The 21,851-nt window shown below is 53.1% G+C and overlaps 1 pseudogene; it reads right to left on the reverse strand.

Annotated features, from left to right (window-relative positions):
• The window catches only part of LOC132085617 (zinc finger protein 850-like), a 316,878-nt pseudogene that overhangs the window by 112,769 nt on the left and 182,258 nt on the right, over window positions 1-21,851 (reverse strand).

Genomic DNA, 21,851 nt, shown 5'->3' on the forward strand with positions numbered 1-21,851 from the left:
CCCCATTTCCCCTTCCACATCCTCTCCCACATCCAGCCACTCCCAAATCACTTTTCTAGCCCCATTTCCCCATAAATCCCCCAATCTCCGGCCTTCTCGGGCTCAGTTTTGGGGTCATCCCCTCCCCTTTTCCCCCTTTCTTCACCCTCTCCCACCCCTCCCTCTCCTCCCCCCACCCTTCAGCCCCTCCCGCTCTCCCTTTGGGGGTCCCCTCCTCCTCCCCCTCCATTCCTGGCGCCTCCCTTCCCCTCTTTTCCCCCTTCTCCCCCCCTGTCCCAGCGCCTCCCGCACCCCGCTCACCCGAGAGCTCCGCACCCGGGGGGGCTCCCAGCACCACCAGTGCCGCCAGCAGGGCCCCAGCTGCCGCCCCTCGCCCCATGGCCGGGGCCGGGCAGGGAGCAGCAGCCCCAAAGCAGCCGCGCTGCGCTGGGAGCGCCAGTCCGGAGCAGGGCGGGCTCGGCAGCGCCGCGCGCTCTCATTGGCTGCCGCCGCTTCTGGGCAGCGATCGGCCACGGGCTCTGCCCGGCAACCGATGAGGCAATCCAACGCCCCGACCTCTCATTGGCTGCGCTGCCTCCTGCCTTCGCTGCCATTGGCTGAGGCCTTTCCGGGACCCTGCAGCCCCGGGCTGGGGGTTTTTTGGGCAGGGGGAACCTTGGGGCGCTGGGCAGGTGGGAGCTCAGGTGAGCCCAGCAATGTGTGCCCAGGTGCGCGGCATCTCAGGGCTGCCCGTGGCGAGCGGTGACGCTGGCCAGATGCCAGGCACCCCCAGAGCCGCTCTGTCCCTGCCCCCGAAGCCGCACAGGGACAGAAAATGGAACCGAGGGTTCCTGGCTGGGGACAAGGACCGGGAGAGATTCCTCAGCAAATCCCGCACGGGCACAACAGACCCGGCCTGGGCACACGGAGGGAATTTATTACCAACCAAATCACAGCAGCACAAGGAGAAGGGAAAGAAATCTCTCCAACACCTTCCCCCTACCCAACACGGATCAGCCAGAACAGGGGTCACCAGGGCTCTGCCCAACGGGGGTCACTGGGGATCATCCAGCGCGGATCCTCCCATGGGGGATGGAGCTGGAGCAGCGCACGAAGCGCTTCCCACACTCGGGACACTCGCAGGGCCTCTCCCTGGTGTGGAAGTGCTGGTGAGTGACGATCTCTGAATCCCACCTGAAGCTCTTCTGACATTCCAAACACTCCTAGGGCCGTTCTCCAGTGTGGATCTTGTGGTGCTTGCTGAGGTCAGAGGTCCCACTGAAGCTCTTCCCACATTCCCCAAACTCACAGAGCCTCTCCGCAATGTGGATGTTCAGGTGTTCCATCAGGATGGAGCTGGAGCTGAAACCCTTCCCACATTCCAAGCACTTGTGGGGCTTCTCCCTGCCATGAGGCTCCACCAGCTCTGAGCTCTGGCTGCATCTCTGGCCGCCTTCCTGGCTCAGGGGGGCTCTTTCCTCCCCACACCTCCCTGGGCTGGGTTTGCAGCCCTTCCTTGTGAGGATCTCTGGGGCTTTTCCTCCTCCTCCATCTGGCCACAGCTTGGGAATGACAAACCCTGGTTTAGGGGAAACCAAGGTGGGAGCGCCTTGGAGTAGCGGCTCCTCCTGGCCAGGTCCATCTCTAGAACTCAGCAGGAGTCTTGTGTCCATGAAAAGCTCCACATATCAAGATTCAGCCCAAAAAAAACTCTCCCAGGAGTTCCCTATTGCAGATCTCCCCACTTTTGGGGTTCTACAGGTTTCCTTTCCTTGGGATCATAGGGGTCCAATGGTTCCAGGGGTTCTTCATTCTCCGGCGTCCTGCTTAGGGATGATCCAGGGGCTTTTGGGAGTCCATGGGGGCCCTTCTACCCTGATGCTCTGCATTGACATCCCAGGGATCCCAGGGATCCCTCCTCTCCAGGCTCCCCCCCTTTCCAGTCTGCCGGGGTCCCCCAGCTCTGGGATTGCCCCTCTCTGCTCTCCCCACTCTGGGGGTCCCAGGGGTTCCCCTCCTCTGCTCTCCCGGGGGTCCCCAGGACCAATGTCCTCCCCTGCCCATACTGGGCAATGGCCACGTCGGCCCCCAAAGATCCCCCAAGGGGCTCAGCTTTGGGCTCCTGCAAGATCCAAACCTACACACACACAGAAAAAAACCTCCCAGAGACACCAGATGATATTTTGGGTCAACTTCACAATCTCTGAACTCCAAACACACCCCAATAAAAAACCCTCACCGGGACCCCCCAATGGATTTGGGACGAGCTCCCTCTCCCCACTCACCTGCAGGACGAGCTGGGGGCGATGGTCCTGTGGCTGCGGCCACAGGGGGCACTGGAACCTCCTGTTCCTCCTGTTGCTGCTCCTGCTCCTCCTCTTCCTGCTCCTCCTTTTCCTCTCTCCATCCTCCTCCTCCTCCTTCCTAATCCCACCTCCTCCCCAGTTCCTGCCTTCTGTGTATTTAGACTGGAGAACCTTGCTTGCATTTAGAACTAGAACAAAGATCCCAGAGGGAACAAGGCTTGCTGCTTTTAGTCAGAAGTATCAGTGACTAAAGGTTACGTTTCCTTTGGTTTGGTGCCGTCCTTGTTCCTCCTCAGTGTTCAGACTGGGCTGTGGGGTGGTGTCCTTGTTTGCTTCATTTTCCGAGTTCCTCTTGCACCCTTTGGGCCATAGGCTGTGCCCTGGGAGGGTTCTTTGTGCTCCTTTGTGACACAGGAGAACCTTCCAGGCGGTTTCTACGTGAGCTGCTGCTGGGATGTCGCAGGAACAGCGCCACGTCCCCGTGGTGTTCCCGTTGCTGTGGGACACGGAGGCCTCAGTGCCCAGAGTGGCTCTGGGCTCGTTGCCGGAGGATCCTCCTGCCCGAGGCATTCTCAGCAGCCAGCCCAGCCCTGACAGGTGTCCTTCTGTGCTTGCAGGTGTTATGTTTGCCCAATTATCCCATCATAAAAAAAACCCAAACAATATTTAAGGTAGCAGCAATTTTAATTAAATAGTTTAGAAAATATATAAATAAGGGATAATTTGGTTCAAATAATAACGCATAAGTAAAAACAACCGCGGGGTACGGAGGGCAGGGTTCAATGACCCTTGCCACTTCACGTACAAGCTTGCCAAGTGAAAGTCACCCCTTATATGCCATGCGTCAATGCCATCTCCTCCTATTTTCTGTTCGTCACTTTTCTGTCTCCGCCCTCCTCACCACCTTTACCACGCATGCGCCACCACTCGGTTTGGTGGTCGCACAAGTCTTTGGGGGTCGTCACTGATGAAGGCCCTATAGTCTTCTTTGTTGTCCTTTAATTCACCTTTGGGTTACACATGCGCACCAAGCCAGTACAATGTAAGCCAAGACTAACGTATCACTGCATCTACATATCAAGGCAAAAAATCCCTTATAATTAGCATTTTCTGTGACTGACCGAGGTTCTTGGTCATTTTTAGCAACTATATCTTCAGCTTCTTTCCTGTGGTCCTTGAAAAACATCTGCTGGGAAGGGCGGGGTGGAGCCTCTCCTCTCCCTCTCCTCCTTGGCGTTACAACTTCTAACTATTAACTATTTTATTATTCTCAAATATTAATTACTGTATCAATATTGATTACTGTTTCAATTTTTATCAGCACGAATCATACCTATTTATCACAAATCTCCCATTTCTCTTTTTGATCATTATTATTTGTGCTGTATTTAAAAAGCTGTGCCCTGATATCTTTTATATTTTTCAGAATTTTTGTTTCCTCGTTGTCTCTTTTCATCTTCAAACTTTTCCAGCATTTCTATTACTGCTTCTAGTCTTTCACACTCTCTTTCAAGTTTAGTTAGCATTTCCTGGTCTATTTCAATCTTTTTAGGTCCTTGTTCTTTAACAGGGGTCGATTTAGCTTTTAATACCATTATAGATCTTGATTTTCCTTTTTCTGCTGATTCTGAATCTAGAGACGTTGTAATCTGCATCTTTTGAATCACTGATTCAAAAGATTAGCCTAATAGTTTGTTGTGGGTTGACAGCCTTTATCCCAATATCGTGTGTTGTGTCTGGCAGCTGTGCCTTTTCTCTCTTCCCCCCCCCCCCCCCGGCCGTCTTGCTGCGGCGGGGCGGGGAAGAGAGGGGGGAGTGTTTGACCAGGCCTTTTTGCTTTTGGCTTTTGCTGCTTGGCTTGGCTAGCCGCTTTGCTTGCTTGCTTTCTGCTTTTTGTGCTGTTTTTTTTTTCTTTTCTCTTGCTCCCTCTTTCTTACCCTCCCCTGAAGATACTGGACCGGCTCCGGACCTGACCTGCGACGTCCAGGACACCCGAAGCTTGCAGAGAAGCGCCGCGCCCTCTCAACACACAGTCTGTTTTTTTTGTTTTCTTTTCTTTTCTTGTGTTGAGGAGTGTTCTTTTGTTACTTGTAAATAAATAGGTTTTGTTTTCCACTTTGCTCCTCCGAGAAATTCCTTCCCGAACCCGGTGTTGGGGGAGGGGTGGTTGGAAGTTTGTTTTGTTTTGGGGGGCTCCCTTTTGGAGATTTCCCCTAATTTGTCCTAAACCAGGACAATATATTTTTGGTGCATTGGCCGGGAAACGGAGGCCAAAAAACAGTGGAAAAAAAACCTATAACAATAATATTTTGGTTTTGGCTATTTTGTGGGCATATCGGTGATTCATAATGTCATTTGGAGTGGAAGCTTGCCGGTCGTTCTGGTCCCTAGGGGTTTTTGAAGTTTTAATACTTTTGTGGTCCCTGGGGTTATTTCCTTACCCAAAAATAGCTCTGATGTTGGCCCTAATAAGTAACTTTTGTAAGCGGGGGGCACTAACCAGAATAGTCATTGTGCTGGTCTTATGTGTGATGATGTGTCGGATAAAAATGCTGGACTTTATTTCAGGAATGTATGGACTGTTATTATGGTTGTTTACTCAGTTTGTTTGGGGAGAAGAAGGGGAAGGGGCTTTTCAGCCTTTGTCTTCCTTCTTGTCCTCCAAATTGTTGACATCTCTATTAGAAAATACTGAATTTCCCCTGAGTTTGAAAGAAACCATCTTTCTGGCATTTAATTTATTAAGCCTTTTCTATACTGTCTGGAGTGTGTATAAAATGAAGACTGAGATTTCTAGAGGGGTTAGAGACACTCCTGACTTAGGAGTAAAACAAAGCAGGAAAAATCTTGACTGGAGTGGGAAATGGGAGGACATGGGCCAGACTTTAAAGGAATTTTCTGATCCTATAGATTGGGACTTTCCATCTGATCAAATTCAGAATCCAGTCGAGGTGGCAAAGTATTTGAGGGAGAAGTGCCATGGTAATACTAAGGAAGAAAGGATTACTGCAGTGAGCTGGGCCTTGGCATTTGTTTACCGTACTCTGCTAGATACTGTGGAGCAGCAGATAGCAGAAAGGGAACAGGGAGATAAGTTAGTTACTACCCCAGTGACCCAGGCTGCAGCTAACATCCCAGGCTCCAGGCTAGCAGCTGCATCAGACAGTAGGCCCCAAACCATGGCTGTTGCAGCTAATACAAGAGGTGGAAAGTGTAAAGGCAAGACCGATTGAAAGGTGGAGGATGATGAGGATGATGATGCAGGAGAAGGACCCTCACCAAAATCAGAGGCCACATCGAGGGGCACAGAATCTGGAGCTAATATTGACTCCTTTTCTCTGAAGGACCTCAGAGGCCTAAGAAAGGATTACAGACGACAACCTGACGAATCTATAATTAGTTGGTTAGTCCGCCTTTGGGATGCTGCAGGGGAGGTTACGATTTTGGATGGTACCGAAGCGAGGCATTTGAGATCCCTGTCACATGATCCTGTCATCGATCAAGGTATGATGAGGGGGGCTAACCCTCACAGCCTCTGGGAACGGGTCCTAAGAAGCGTAGCAGAACGATACCTGTGTACGGATGATCTCTATATGCAGCAGACACGGTGGAAGACCATAGAACAGGGGATCCAACGCCTGAGAGAGATGGCGGTGGCAGAGCTCATTTTCTCAGATGACGCAACAACTAGAAATCCGGACCTGGTACCATGCACACCTGTAATGTGGAGGAAACTTGTGCGATTTGGGCCACCTGAATACGCTTCTGCCCTAGCAATAATGAAGCGGGATGATACATATGAGACTGTGCTCGATATGGCAAAGAAGCTTCGAGCATATGCAGATGCTGTGCATGGCCCAACTCATGCCAGAATTGCAGCAGTGGAAACCCGACTGCAGAAACTAGAGGATAAAATTGAGGAGAATCATAAGAAACTCCGGGAAGAGATTAAGGAGGACCTTATTCAAATCTCAGCTGTACAAATTAGAGGTCCTGGTGTCCAACGCTGGCGCTCCTTTGATGGGGAGAGAAGGTACACCCCACGGACTGAGTTATGGGCTTTTCTGCGTGAGTCTGGAGAAGACATGAGGAGATGGGATGGAAAACCCACCGCTGCTTTGGCACAACGGGTGCGTGATTTGAAGAAAAGAGAAAGTATCACCAAAAGGATAGCAGCTCCGGTCGCTCGTAGCCGAGATGTTAAGTATAATGATGACGATGACATGTCCGATCCCCTTGAAGGAACTTCTAAGGCATATGCCCAAGGAAAGAAGGACAATCTGGCTTAGAGGGGCCCTGCCTCCAGCCAGGAAGAGGCACGGGAGAACCGGGTTTTTTGGAAGGTGTGGATCAGATGGCCTGGCACATCAGAGCCACAAGACTATGAAGCGTTGGTTGACACTGGATCACAGTGTACCTTAATGCCATCGGAACACGTGGGGACAGAACCTGTTTCCATTGCTGGAGTGACGGGAGGATCACAACAGTTGACTTTGTTGGAAGCTGAGGTGAGCTTGACTGGGAAGGAATGGCAGGAACACCCGATTGTGACTGGTCCAGAGGCTCCGTGTATTTTGGGCATAGACTTCCTCCGGAATGGCTATTACAAAGATCCTAAGGGATTCAGGTGGGCTTTTGGAATAGCTGCAGTGGAGATAGAGGGTATTAAACAATTGAACACCTTGTCTGGACTATCAGAGAACCCATCTGCAGTAGGACTCTTGAAGGTAGAGGAGCAGCGAGTGCCAATTGCCACCTCAACAGTGCACCGCAGGCAGTACCGGACGAATCGAGATGCCGTGATCCCCATCCAAAAAATGATCCGAGAGCTGGAGAGCCAAGGGGTGGTCAGTAAAACCCACTCACCCTTTAACAGCCCTATCTGGCCTGTGCGAAAATCTGACGGAGAATGGAGACTGACTGTGGACTATCGTGCCTTGAATGAAGTGACTCCACCACTGAGTGCAGCTGTACCGGACATACTGGAACTGCAGTACGAGCTGGAGTCTAAGGCAGCAAAGTGGTACGCGACCATCGATATTGCTAACGCGTTTTTCTCCATCCCTCTGGCAGCAGAATGCAGGCCTCAGTTTGCTTTTACATGGAGGGGAGTGCAGTATACCTGGAACCGACTGCCCCAGGGGTGGAAACACAGTCCTACCATCTGTCATGGACTGATCCAGGCTGCACTAGAAGAGGGTGAGGCTCCAGAACATCTGCAATATATTGATGATATCATTGTTTGGGGGAGCACGGCAATAGAAGTGTTTGAGAAAGGAGAGAAGATAATTCATATTCTCTTGGAAGCTGGATTTGCCATTAAGAAGAGCAAAGTCAAGGGACCTGCCCGAGAAATTCAGTTCTTGGGGGTGAAGTGGCAAGATGGACGGCGTCAGATTCCTGTGGATGTTATTAATAAAATCACTGCCATGTCCCCACCAACTGATAAAAAGGAAACACAAGCTTTCTTAGGCGCTATAGGTTTCTGGAGGATGCACATCCCTGAGTATAGTCAGATTGTGAGACCCCTTTATCTGGTTACCCGCAAGAAGAACGACTTCCATTGGGGCCCTGAGCAGCAGCAAGCTTTTGTCCAAATCAAGCAGGAGATCGCTCATGCTGTAGCCCTTGGTCCAGTCAGGACGGGACCAGATGTGAAGAACGTGCTCTACTCTGCAGCCGGGAGCCATGGTCTGTCCTGGAGCCTTTGGCAGAAGGTACCTGGCGAGACCCGAGGCCGACCATTGGGATTTTGGAGTCGGAGCTACAGGGGGTTTGAAGATAACTATACTCCAACAGAAAAGGAAATCTTGGCCGCCTATGAAGGAGTCCAAGCCGCCTCGGAGGTGATTGGTACAGAGGCACAACTCTTTTTGGCACCCCGACTACCGGTGTTGGGATGGATGTTCAAAGGAAAGGTTCCCTCTACCCACCATGCCACCAATGCTACTTGGAGTAAGTGGATTGCCCTCATTACGCAGCGCGCTCGAATTGGGAAGTTAAATCGCCCTGGGATCCTGGAGATAATTACAAATTGGCCTGAAGGTGAAAGCTTTAGTGTCGCAGATGAGGAACAAGAGCCAGTGACCCGGGTTGAGGAAGCTCCGCCATACAATCAGTTACCAGTAGAAGAAACACGTTATGCTCTATTCACCGATGGTTCTTGTCGTGTCATAGGGATGAAACGGAGGTGGAAAGCAGCTGTGTGGAGTCCCACTCGACGGGTTGCAGAGGCTACTGAAGGAGAGGGTGAATCCAGTCAATTTGCTGAAATCAAAGCTATTCAACTGGCCCTAGGTATTGCAGAGAGAGAGAGGTGGCCAAGGCTCTATTTGTATACCGATTCCTGGATGGCAGCCAATGCTCTGTGGGGATGGCTGAAGAGATGGAAAGAGGCGAACTGGCAGCGAAGAGGAAAACCAATTTGGGCTGCGGAAGAGTGGAAAGATATCGCTACTCGGGTAGAGAAGTTACCTGTGAAGATTCGCCATGTAGATGCCCATGTCCCCAGAAGCAGAGCTAATGAAGAGCAGCAAAACAACCAGCAAGTACATCAGGCTGCAAAGATAGGGGAGTTGAAGATAGATCTCGACTGGGAGCATAAGGGAGAGTTATTCTTAGCACGATGGGCCCATGATGCCTCAGGCCACCAGGGTAGAGATGCCACCTATAAGTGGGCACGAGACCGAGGGGTGGATCTAACCATGGACAGTATCTCTCAGGTTATTCGTGACTGTGAGACGTGCGCTGCCATCAAGCAGGCCAAGCGGGTGAAGCCCCTCTGGTATGGGGGGCGGTGGTCTAAGTACAAATACGGGGAGGCCTGGCAGATCGATTACATCACACTGCCTCAAACCCGCCAGGGCAAGCGCTATGTACTAACCATGGTAGAAGCCACCACGGGATGGTTGGAAACCTACAATGTGTCTCATGCCACAGCCCGTAACACTATCTTGGGCCTTGAAAAGCAGGTCCTTTGGAGGCACGGTACTCCCGAGAGAATTGAGTCGGATAATGGAACTCATTTTAAAAACAATCTTATTAATACTTGGGCTAGGGAACATGGCATCGAGTGGATATACCATATCCCCTACCATGCACCAGCTGCAGGGAAAGTGGAAAGGTATAATGGATTGTTAAAAACCACCTTAAAAGCATTGGGTGGGGGGTCTTTAAAAACTGGGAGCAGCATTTGGCAAAGGCTACCTGGTTAGTTAACACTCGAGGTTCCACCAACCGAGCGGGTCCCGCTCCGTGTGAGCTCCTTAATATAGTAGATAGGGATAAAGCCCCAGTGGCCCATGTCAGAGGTTTGTTGGGAAAGACAGTATGGATCAACCCTGCCTCGAGTACAGACAAACCCATCCGTGGGATTGTCTTTGCTCAAGGACCAGGTTATACATGGTGGATAATGCAGAAAGATGGAACAACACGGTGTGTACCTCAGGGAGACCTGATTGTGGGATGAGACTCATATATGAATGTCATTGTTTGTTGAATGTGAGACAGAAGGAAACTGTAAGTGTCAAAGGTCTGAGCAAGTAAGATGAGAGGAATGCGTAAGTGTCAAAGGTGTGAGTAAGTGAAATGAAAGTTTTTATTGTATATTCACGATATGGGATAAGGGGTGGAGTGTCGTGGGTTGACAGCCTTTATCCCAATATCGTGTGTTGTGTCTGGCAGCTGTGCCTTTTCTCTCTTCCCCCCCCCCCCCGGCCGTCTTGCTGCGGCGGGGCGGGGAAGAGAGGGGGGAGTGTTTGACCAGGCCTTTTTGCTTTTGGCTTTTGCTGCTTGGCTTGGCTAGCCGCTTTGCTTGCTTGCTTTCTGCTTTTTGTGCTGTTTTTTTTTTCTTTTCTCTTGCTCCCTCTTTCTTACCCTCCCCTGAAGATACTGGACCAGCTCCGGACCTGACCTGCGACGTCCAGGACACCCGAAGCTTGCAGAGAAGCGCCGCGCCCTCTCAACACACAGTCTGTTTTTTTTGTTTTCTTTTCTTTTCTTGTGTTGAGGAGTGTTCTTTTGTTACTTGTAAATAAATAGGTTTTGTTTTCCACTTTGCTCCTCCGAGAAATTCCTTCCCGAACCCGGTGTTGGGGGAGGGGTGGTTGGAGGTTTGTTTTGTTTTGGGGGGCTCCCTTTTGGAGATTTCCCCTAATTTGTCCTAAACCAGGACATAGTTACAAAATCATACAAGGCAGAAACAGAAGTCCCAGAATTGAGCATAACAACATGGACTTTAACTTTTTTCTCCAAACATTTCCAAAGAGGTTACCCCACCAATCTGCTTTCAAGATTGAATTCCACTTTTGTAGTGGCACATGAGCTGCTCTTTTAATTTCCTCTACAAGTTTTGTGGTAGCTTCCCCATAATCATCAATTTCTACACAGCACTTAAATTCATTAAATCTCCCACAAGCTCCTCCTTCTTTTGCTAACAGATAGTCTAGGGCAATCCTGTTTTGATACACAAACGCCCGCATTTGTGTATATTGCCTGGCCAACATTTTTAAAGCATCAGAGGTGTGATTTGACACCACTTCCACTAGTGCTTGGAGTCTTATTAGTTTATTCAACAGGCAAATTGGGGTCCTATATCTCCATGACCCATCCTGAGCCCATGTTGCTGGGTCATAATATGCTATAATTTGTTCTGCAGGCCATTCGTCCTCCTCCCATTTTTGATTCCCTCCTGCTGTTGGAAAATTTAAATTCAAATCTCCTTTATTCCACTGCAGGGTTTCATACAGTGGAGTTCCTAGCACATTGCTCCTAGACCTCAGTAGAACAAAGAAGGAGGGTTGTATTACTCCCAAAGTACAGGTTCCTCCCCATTTTTGAGGTAACACACTGTATCCTTGTTGCTCACAAATCCAATATATCCCATCTGAGGCTTTCCATTTCTTATCAGTTTTCTCCAGTTGTTCCCAATAAGACCTCAGGCTGTTGATGGATTGGTGGGGGTTAGCTCCAGGACTTCTGTACCAGCATAAATTAATCTGTTCATCCCATTCACAATTTATTTCTTTTATTGGTCCCCAATATCCAACGGGGTTTTCAGGTCGCTAAATTTTTGAACGATTATCCGTATTAACCACCAGTGTGGATTTACAAGGAGTATGCCCTATTATTTTTAAATTTCCTTCCTTCTCGAGTTATACAAATGATTCCAATTACTTGATGGCTTAAAATCCATCCTTCAGGTCTCTTCAATGTTCCAGAACAGTGGCAGTGGCCACTAAACAAACAAAAATTGAAGGCGCTCAACAAGCTCGTTCAGGAGCAGTTACTTAAGGGCAGTATCGTGGAGACTATGTCTCCCTGGAATTTTCCAGTTTTTGTGATCAAGAAGCCCAATAAACATAAGTGGCAGCTCCTGACCAACCTTGGCCAAATTAACGAAAAAATAGCAGACATGGGGTCTCTCCAACCAGGGATGCCCTCCCCGGCAATGGTCCCCCAAAACTGGAATTTGGCTGTTGTTGACATCAAAGATTGTTTCTTCCAAATTCCCCTACACCCTGACGATGCCCCGCATTTTGTGTTCACAGTTCCTTCCATCAACCGTGAGTCCCCAGACAAGCGCTACCACTGGCGGGTCCTTCCGCAAGGAATGAAGAACTCTCCAGTGATCTGCCAGTGGTATGCTGTTTCTCTGCTGTCCCCCATTTTTGCAGCCCTCGGGGATGCCATCGTGATTCATCATTATATGGACAACATCCTCGTGTGTGCGCCCGACGATAGTCTCCTTGCCCGTGCGCTTGACCTGACAACCAACGTGTTGGTTGCTGCAGGGTTCAAGCTCCAGCAGAACAAGATTCAACAGATGCCACCTTGGAGGTACCTGGGCCTTGAAATTACCAAGCAGACCATTGTGCTGCAGAAATTGGCGATAAGGACTAATGTCCAGATCATTGCGGATGTGCATCAACTGTGTGGGTCTTTAAATTGGGTGAGACCCTGGCTGGGCATTTCTACCGAGGACCTGGCCCCCCTTTTCAATTTGTTGAAAGGGGGAGAGGGGCTTAGTTCCCCTAGGACTCTCACCCTAGAGGCTCAGGTAGCTCTGGAGAAGATCCAAAAGGCTATTTCGGCCAGGCAGGCCCACCGTTATCACCCAGGCTTGCCATTCAAATTCATAATACTGGGAAAATTGCCACACCTCCATGGCATTATCCACCAGTGGGACAGGATGCTGAAGGACCAAGGCTGGGGAGATAAGCTCTTATTCACAGAGTGGGTCTTTCTCAGCCACCATCAGTCCAAAAGAATGGCAAGGCCACAGGAGCTGGTAGCTGAACTGATCCTCAAAGCAACATCGAGGATCAGGGAGTTGGCAGGATGCGATTTCGAATGCATTTACATGCCAATTGAATTGGAGTCGGGCCAACTAAAAATGAAGACCTTCAATGAACTGCTGCAAACTAATGAGAACCTTCAGTTTGTGTTGGACAGTTACACTGAGTGTATTGCAGTAAATCGGCTGGCCCACAAATTGTTTAATTCGGAGTTTAAATTATCACTCTAAAAGGTTCAAAGTAAGGAGCCTCTAGGTGCTGTGACAGTTTTTACAGACGTGTCGGGAGCATCCCACAAAGTCAGTTATGACTTGGAAGGATCCTCAGACTCAGCAGTGGGAGACAGATGTTGCTATCGTGGAGGGTTCTCCACAAATTGCTGAGTTAGACGCAGTCATCAGGGCATTCCAGAGGTTCCAGGGACCTTTCAATTTGGTAACAGATTCTGCGTATGTCACCGGTGTAGTGTCCAGAGCTCAATCAGCAGTTCTGCAGGAGGTCTCAAACCAAAAATTATTTGAACTACTTACGAGGCTCGTCGATTTAGTCTCCCACCATGAGCATCCATTCTTTATAATGCATGTGAGATCGCATACTGACCTGCCTGGGTTCATTGCTGAGGGCAACCATCATGCCGATTCCCTGGCCGCGGCTGCAGTCACGGTGGGCCCACTCCCAGACGTGCTCGGCCAGGCTAAGATCAGCCACCAGCTCTTCCATCAGAACGCGCCTGGCCTGGTCCGGCAATTCCATCTGACCCAAGACCAGGCCAAGGTGATCGTGGCCACATGTCCCCAATGCCAGCGAGACCAGATGCCCACCATTGCCTTGGGGGCTAATTCCCAGGGCTTGGCGAGCTGTGAGGTGTGGCAGATGGATGTGACACACATCCCTTCTTTTGGTAGATTGTGTTACGTCCATGTCTCAGTGGATACCTTCTCCGGAGCTATCTATGCCTCTGCCCACACAGGGGAGAAGGCCGCGGATGTCCAGGAGCATCTGCTTCTGGCGTTCGCTGTCTTGGGCATCCCTAGGGCCATCAAAACTGACAATGGCCCAGCGTATATGTCCAAGGAACTGCGGAGCTTCCTGCAGCAATGGGGAATGGAACATAAGACCGGCATCCCCTATTCCCCAACAGCCCAAGCCATGGTGGAGAGGGCCTACCAGAGCCTGAAGAAGATCTTAGATCGGCAGCAAGCGGCTGTGAAGTTGGAGACCCCCCACATCCGGTTGTCAAGAGCACTTTACACCCTCAACTTCCTCAATTGCTCTTTTGACAACCCCAACCCTCCGGTGGTCCAGCACTTCAGCAGTCACCAGCAGCTGCAGCCTAAAGCCAGGCCGCCGGTCCTTATCAAGGATTTGGAGACCTGGCGGACGGAGGGGCCATTTGACCTGGTGACCTGGGGGACAGAATACGCTTGCGTGTCCACTCCCTCAGGCCCCCGCTGGATACCCTCAAAATGGGTCAGGCCCTTCGTCCCGAAGCAGGGGACGCAGAAAGGGGCTGTGCCACAGGTCCAGGTAGTGTGTTGGCGGCAGCAGAGGAAACCCTCCACTATAACATCTTCCTTTTTCTCTGAACTTTCTCCCATTCCTGAAGCAGAGCCCTCTTCTCCCTCTTCTCCTTCTCCTTCCGATTTTCCATTAGTTTATGAGTCTCGACCCTCATCTCCTGTTTCCTCCCCGTCTTCTTCAGATTTAAGTTGGTTGTTTGGGGCAAAACCATCAGAGTGATTTCCTTATACTTTCACCATTTCTCTTTTGTTTTAGTGCATCTCCCCGATGGCCCCCGCATCGTCACCAACGGCTCCCAACCCGGGCATTCTACTGCTACTGCTGGCAACCTACGGACTCCTGCTGCCATCTTTGAAACCGTGGGTCATCCCCCAGCCAAAGGTCAATGTCTGGCGTGCCTTGGCTCAGTCTTTAGGACAAGACCACATTTGCCTCAACACCAGCACAGCAGAGGACCCGATGTCGTCTTGTCTTGTGGGGATCCCTTTCACTCCAGGCGAGTTTCCCCCTGCCTTTCAGTCAGCCTTTTCCCCTATTTTGGCCCGGAGCCTTACTATCCTCCCCAGTTTTGGTTCTAGTAACGCCTGGAGCGACGGAGTGTTTAGGCTGGATCCTTTAGCCTCTGAGCCCACAGAATTACATCTTCTCAGTTCTGCCAACTCCTCTATCTGTTTTCAGTTCGATTATACTTTAGGTCCTATAAAGAAGGGCGTGGAGGTGGTCCAGCAAACTAAAAAAGAATATCAAGCGAATCAGTGGTGCAGAGCCGTATTAAAGATCAGCGGTCCCACTACCACTGGACAGATCCCTTATGCCCTTCCCAGGGGAGTGTTTTTGATTTGTGGCGACCAAGCGTGGGCAGGCTTCCCCTCTGGTCTGATCGGAGGGCCGTGCACTTTTGGCAGAGTGACGCTCTTTACCCCCAACATCACCCAAATTGTCAATTGGAGAAAAACAAACGTCACGTCCGAATTGGCCAGGTCTAAGGATCTTAAGGATCTCACTGAGGACTGTGATGACAAAATTACTCATTGGTCTCACTCAAAATCCGTCACTTTTACCATCCTATTGCCGTGGGTATCAGTGGCGAAATCTCTGGGTGAATTGGGCTGCCTGGAGTGTTGGGTGGCTAAACAAGCCAATCTTACCTCAGCTGCTCTATGCGACCTCCTCACAGACAAGGAAATAACAAGAAAGGCGACACTCCAAAACAGGGCAGCAATAGATTTTCTATTGCTGCTTCACCATCACCACTGTGAGGAGTTTGAGGGCCTCTGCTGCATGAACCTGTCCTCACGAGCCGAGGACGCCAGGCACTGCGTGAAACGCCTTCAAGACCTTCTGCATCAAATAAAACAAGAAACATCTGACTGGCTGGGGGACACCTTCAAGGGTTGGGGCCTTAGCGGGTGGGCCAGTTCAGTTTTAGAATCAATTAGTAAGGTTATTTTAAGTTTGATTATACTCTTGATTCTTGTTACTGTGATCTGTGGACTGGTCAAAAGACTGATGACAAAAGTAGCAACGCCAAGTGTGAACCACACCACCGTTCCCCTCAATGAGCCCGTCGAGTTGGAGGACCTCTCCTCAGAGGCCGGAGAAGCCATGGATGAGGAGGGGGCAACTGCGCCACCCTTCGACCACCTATGGGCGGACAGACTCCAAATTGAGGAGGGCGAGACTTGGCTGGACCAGCCGCGGGTCCCTGCAGTTTAAGTTTTATATGGACTTTTCCATTCTTTCTAATTTTATTTGGTAAAAAACAGGGAGATGTTGTGGTGTGTTTGTTAAGTTTATTGTATTACTCCCCCATTTTTGTATGGTTCCCCCTGTTTTATGTAAATGGTTCTGCCCTTCCCAGTTTTCCCGCCACTTGTATTGTCAGTCTTTTAAGTTATATAATTCCTCCTCCCCCCTCATCTCCTTATATGTAAACTTTTTCTCCCTGGGCCCAGTCAATCACCCCCCACTCCTCCCAGATTTCCAGAATCATCTTCTCTCTGGCGGTTGTGGTAGGCTGTGGTCCCGGGGCCCCTCCCTTACTTTATGCTTATTGGTTCTCATCTGTTGCTTGTCATGTTTAGTTCACTCCCTTCTCTTCCCTGATTGGCCCTCTGTAAACCCTTCCCCTTGAATCCTTCCTCCTTTATAAGCTTGGTTCACCCTCCCCTCTTGGTCAATCCCTGGTTGGTTTCCTTGGGCGATAAGCCTGACTTCACCCCCAGTGAGTGTCCTGCTCCTTACTCATCCTACCTGCAGCGAGATCCTGTCCACAGCCAGCACAGCCTGAGGCCTTACGATGCCGAGGGGTGCTGGCAGGGAACGCAGCTGGGTGTCGGCCTTTACCTCAGCTAGCCAGACACTGACCTTTTGGGCCACATACACCTCACCACAGCTGCCCTCAAGGGATTCATCTCCTCCACTGCTCCCTCAGTTTGCTCCAGTGGTCAGGCTGGAGAGAGGCTTGGCTGATGATAAAAATGGGTGCTGCCCAAAGGATAAAAAGGAAAGAAATGAACTGTTACTTTCCAAAGTGAAGTTCCTCACAGGGTCTGTTGCAACAGGACGAAGGGAAATGGTTTGAGACTGAGGAGAGGGAAGCAGGCTCAGATTAGATCTAAGGAAGAATTTTTTAACCAGAAGAATGGGGAAACACTGACAGAAGGTGCCCAGAGATGTGGGAGGTGCCTCCTCCCTGGAAACATCCAAGCACTGGTCAGGAAGGGCTCTGGGCCCCCTGAGCTGCTTGAAGATGGCCCTGCTCGCTGTGGGGCACCAGGCCCAGATGAGCTCCAAAGGAGCCTGCCAAGCCACAGCAGGCGAGGATTCTGCTTGCTCTGCGTATGGAACGCAGCCAGACTGGAGACTGTCGGAGGGGGCCCCACAAGAAAACCCCTCCCTGGCGCTGCTGCTTCCCCTGCAGCCCTTGGCCCTCAGCTGCAGCAGCTCCTGGGCAGCCCAGCGCCGCTCCTCGTCCGGCTCCAGGCTGCACTCGAGGCAGTCCCGCAGCAGAGCCGACAGGCGCCGGGGCTCCTGCAGCTGCGGGGTCCCGTTCTGCCGGATCAGAGCGCGAGCCTGCAGGGAAAGCAAACTCAGCGCTCTGCCAGCTCCCTTCACACCCACACGGGCTCACATCCACCCCGGGGCCTCAGCCCCAGCTCCAGGGGCACTTTCCTCCCTGCCACAGATGCTGCTCAGAGCTCATTTTGCTATGCCAGCAAAAAACCCAAACCCTGGGGCTGCCACAGCCACTGCAACATCCAAATGATCTCGCCTTGAGAGCCAGTTTCATTGGCTGACTCTGTCAGTAGGAACCTCCATCAGAAATAGCACATTTTGCTTCTCCAAATGGGGACACCAGCTTTACAGGCCATTTTCCAGAGTCAGTGTGGTCTGCCTGTGTTATTTCAGAAGATTCTTACATCGACTGCATCTCTGCAGTGCCACTGACACTCAAGTAAATGCATTCCTGATGCCCCATCCCAGACACTGCCAGGCAAGGACCAGGAGGTTTGTGATGCTGAAAGCTCAGGCTTGGTGACACAGAGAAAGTAGCTTGCACTAGGAAAGAAATATGTTTGACTTTGGGAATGTTAAACAATCATCTTCATTTTTTCAACAAGTTTCCCAGTGAGAAGAATCAGGGGGGAAATCATCTCACAAAACTCTTCTAGAAACTGCTGCAGAAATCTTGTTGGGTTTGGGGGCGGGATGTGGGGTTTTCTTGCAAGGTAACATTAGACCTGATGCACTTGCTTCACATTTTCAGGTCATCCTCACAGCCAAATGAGCTACAACAACATAAATCCCAAAGCAAATTGTTGCTGGAGACTGAAGAATATTCTTCTGTGTTGGGGCTGGAGTCCTCTGGGAATTCCCTTCCCATGTGCAGAAACCTCCAGCTGCTGCTCCCAGTGCAGGGTCCCCCTGTGCTCACAGGCCTCTGCAGCCCCTGGAGAATTTGCCTCTTACCATGGCTGCCGTTTCCCTGAAGTAAGGAGGTTCTCCTTCCACCATCTCGATGGTCACAGTGCCAAAGGCCCAGATGTCCACCTTGGGGCCATAAGGAGATCTGGTCACAACTTCTGGGGCCATCCAGTGAGCAGTGCCCACCATGGAGCTGCGCTGGTCCTGCTCAGGGCTGAGCTGAGCGCAGAGGCCAAAATCAGCTGAGGACAGAAACAAACCCTGTCAAAGGCAGCTGGAATTGGGAAACCAAGCACCAAGATTCCCCACTCTCAGTCTGAGAGTGCAGTTGTGAAGTCATCTGGAAAAGCCCTCAGGGCTGTAGCCAAGCAAAGATGGAACTGGACCCTTCAAGAAACCATTGAGGAAGGGTCGGGGGATGTGAGAGAGAAGAGGGGAAGGAGGCGGGAGAAGGAGCGGGGGAGGGTGGGGCGAGGGGGAGCGATTGACCCGGGGGAAGAGAAGGGGGAGATGAGGAGCGGAGCAGAAACAGGAAAAGTAGCGGGGACACCCAGCCTTCATCGAGGTGTCCACGGGGCGCCCAGGAAGATGTGGAACCCCCAGGCAGGTGTGTTCCCAACACGGGGGGCTCTGACCCGGGGGGTCACCCGGGATTATCCAGCGTGGATCCTCCAACGGGGGATAGAGTGGAGCGATGCACGGAGCTCGTCCCGCACCGGGCACTGCGGGATCCGCGGGCAGCGACCTCTCCCCCTCCTCCTCCCGTGCCCAGCCCCCACCCTTTGTCCCCCTCCCTTTGCCCAAATCCGTCCCATCGCCCCCCCAAACCCCTCCCCATCGCCCCCCAATAAACGGCCCCGGGCCCAACTGGGAAGCTTTACTGGGAGCACTGGGAGCAGGCACTTGGTGGGGACAGAGCGCCAGCGCGGCTGGGGGGGACACGGGACCCCCCAAAATCAGCGGAGTGGGGATGGAGCGGGGGGTCCCGGCCGGGCCCGAGCCCATGGGGAGGGGCTGCGGCCGCCGCCGGCTCAGGAGCTCGTTTGGCAGAGAAAAGGGGGTGACACCGGGCTGGGGCCCCGGCGGGAGCGCACACGCTCCGCCACGGCGGGGACGCCACCCCCGGCACCCGCCCTGACCTTCTTGCGCAGGGAGAAGCCGAGCCCCAGCGCCAGGAAGACCGAGCCCAAGACGAAGCCCCCAATCCCCATCAATATCTTGATGCGGGCGGCGTCCGGCGGCATCTCTCGGGGGTCCGCAGGGCTCAGCACCCCCAAAACCTCTCACCGACACACCAAGCCGCTCCGAGCGCCCCCTCCAGGCTCATTCCAGTCCCTTCCAGTCGCAACCGGCATCCTCTAAACCCCCTGCCCTTTGCACCCAGCGGCCCCAAACTCCCTCCCAGTCACACCCAGCACCCCCAAACTCCCTCCCAGTGCCCACCAGCACCCCCCCAAGCCCATCCCACCCTCCCCAGCATCCCCCAAACCCCTGCCCAGCCCTTGCCCAGCCCTTGCCCAGCCCCTCTCCCAGTTCCAGCACGGCTCCCTCCAGCTCCCTCCCAGTGGCTCCCAGCACAGCCCAGCGGCTCTGCCAGCGCTCCCAGGGGCTCCCCCGTACCCCAGTGCCGCCTCAGCGGCTGCTCCAGGCTGACGTGCTCCACCTGGCAGCTGTAGCTGAGCCCGCGCCGGGGTGGCGTTTCCAGCAGCACCAGCAGCTGGTAGGTCCAGTCCCCGTTGGGGACCACGTCGGTGGCCACCACGTGCTTCGAGAGCTCCTGCTGGCCCTGGAACCACCTCACCTGGATGGCAGCAGGGTAGAAATCCATCACGGAGCAGAGCAGGCGGCCGGGGCCGGGCTGGGAGCTCGATGGGGGCACCAGCGAGATGCACACGCTGGGGGGCACTGGGAGAGAAAGAGGAGAGGGCTGGGTTTGGCTGGAAAGGGACTGGGAATGGGCTAGGGAGGGACTGGGAGCGATTGGGGTGGCACTGAGAGAGATGGGACAGGGTGGGGCACACTGGGACGGATGTTGGACGTCCGGGCTTGAACGGAGAATGAACTGGGAATTAATTTTGAATGGATTTGGAATAGGCTGAGAAGAGGAGGGAGGGACTTTGGAAGTATTGAGAGCGACTAGGACGGCACTCAGAGGGATTTTGATGGCACTGGAATTAACTGGGAATGAAGTGCGCGGCACTGGGAGGCCGAGTCCTGCGCGGGCCCTCGGGATTTGAGCGCCAGGGACTCTGCATGGCAACCGATGAGTCACCAGAGAGACGCGCTCTCATTGGCTGAAAGGAGCCGGCTACACGGACAACCTATACGGGATGGACACGCCGGGCAGGCCCAGGGATGGACTGGGACGGACTGGGAGGCCCCGGGGTTGTTCCGAAGGCGGGCTGAGGGCCCTGGCCCTGATGGTGAGGTACATCCACCAGTGGCTCACGGCCAATGAGGCTGCTGGGCACAGGCTGGACAAGGCCCTTCTGGAGCTGACCCAGGAACACCCTGTGACGTGCTGATAACCCTCTTGCTGATCACCCTCTTGCGCTGGGCCCCATCGTGTGACAGGTAGGGCAGCCCCACGTGCCTTGAGGGCTTAGGCTTCACCGGCCTGTAACCCTGTAGAGCCTGTCCCTGCTGACTGCCTGACAGGCAGGCAGTTCCAGGATCCTCTGGCTCCTCTGTTTTCCAGTGCTGCCATGTCAGCTCCTGAGCTTGGTGCCACGCTCCCTCCCTGCCCCTCCGGGCCTGTACCCACGTGGGCTGGCTGGCCGCTGCCGGCCAGGGGCAGTGGGCAGAGGCAGGGCTGAGGGCCAGTGCGGGGCCCTGCAGCTGCCCAGGCCACGGCGCTGTGGCCGAGCCCGCCCTGACACAGAGCTCTGACCCCACAGAGCTGCCGCCACCATGTGGGGAGCCATCATGTCCTCGAGCAGGACTGCGGAGCCGGCGCTGCAGCTGCTCCTCCATGTGCTGAGCGCCTGGCCAGTGCACAGTGTGTGCACCTCCGATGGGGACGATGTAGGAGTCTTTGCCCTGGCTGTGAGTTTCTGGTGCCAGCCTTTGCCAGCCCCCAGGCCGCCTCTCCAGCAGCCAGCTCTCTGTGCTCCCCCCAGCTGCATCTCCTGCCTCAGGCACTGGGCTGAATCCTGCCTTAGGGGCAGGGCTCAGGGGCACCAGGCCGGCTGCTCCATCCGCGTGTCCCTCGACCTCTCCTTCGCACGCTCCGGCCCTGCCACGTGGATGTCTTGGCCACTGAGTGTTGTCTCTGGCTCTTTTATTTCTTGCAGGCAACCGTGGCACTGTGGAAAATCTTCAATCTGGCCTGGCGCTCGCCTGCTGTGCTGGAGTATTTCCCCAGTCTCTTTCTGCATCTGCACTTCCAATCTTACATCAGCACGCAGGAGATGCCAGAAGAGGTTAAGACTTTCTGGCAGGGATGCCAGGAGCAACACGGCCTCTCCGCCAACCCCAACAGGTGCTCCGTGCCAGTCCTTCCAGTTTCCCCATCCCTCCCATGCCCCAGGGCAGGAGCCAGGGCTCCCAGCATGACCTGGCCTTTGCTCTGCACACAGCTTTGCGCTGCAGACCCTGAAGGCCCTGCTCTGCCCAATGCGCTATGAGCACGTGGTGCTGTCCATGGAACGCAAGCGTGCCTGGGACACGCTGCTCCGTGCCGACACCCACCACTGTGCAGTGGGTCTGCTGGCCAGGTGAGACCTCGTTCTCCCCACCGCCCCTCTCCTTCGTGCCCGCAACGCCCCACACAGTCCCCGTCCTCATGGGCGGCAGGGCCTTGTCACCAAGGGAGGGATGAGCA

This window comes from Ammospiza nelsoni, chromosome 31, assembly GCF_027579445.1.
Source record: "Ammospiza nelsoni isolate bAmmNel1 chromosome 31, bAmmNel1.pri, whole genome shotgun sequence".
NCBI classification, from domain to species: Eukaryota; Metazoa; Chordata; class Aves; order Passeriformes; family Passerellidae; genus Ammospiza; species Ammospiza nelsoni.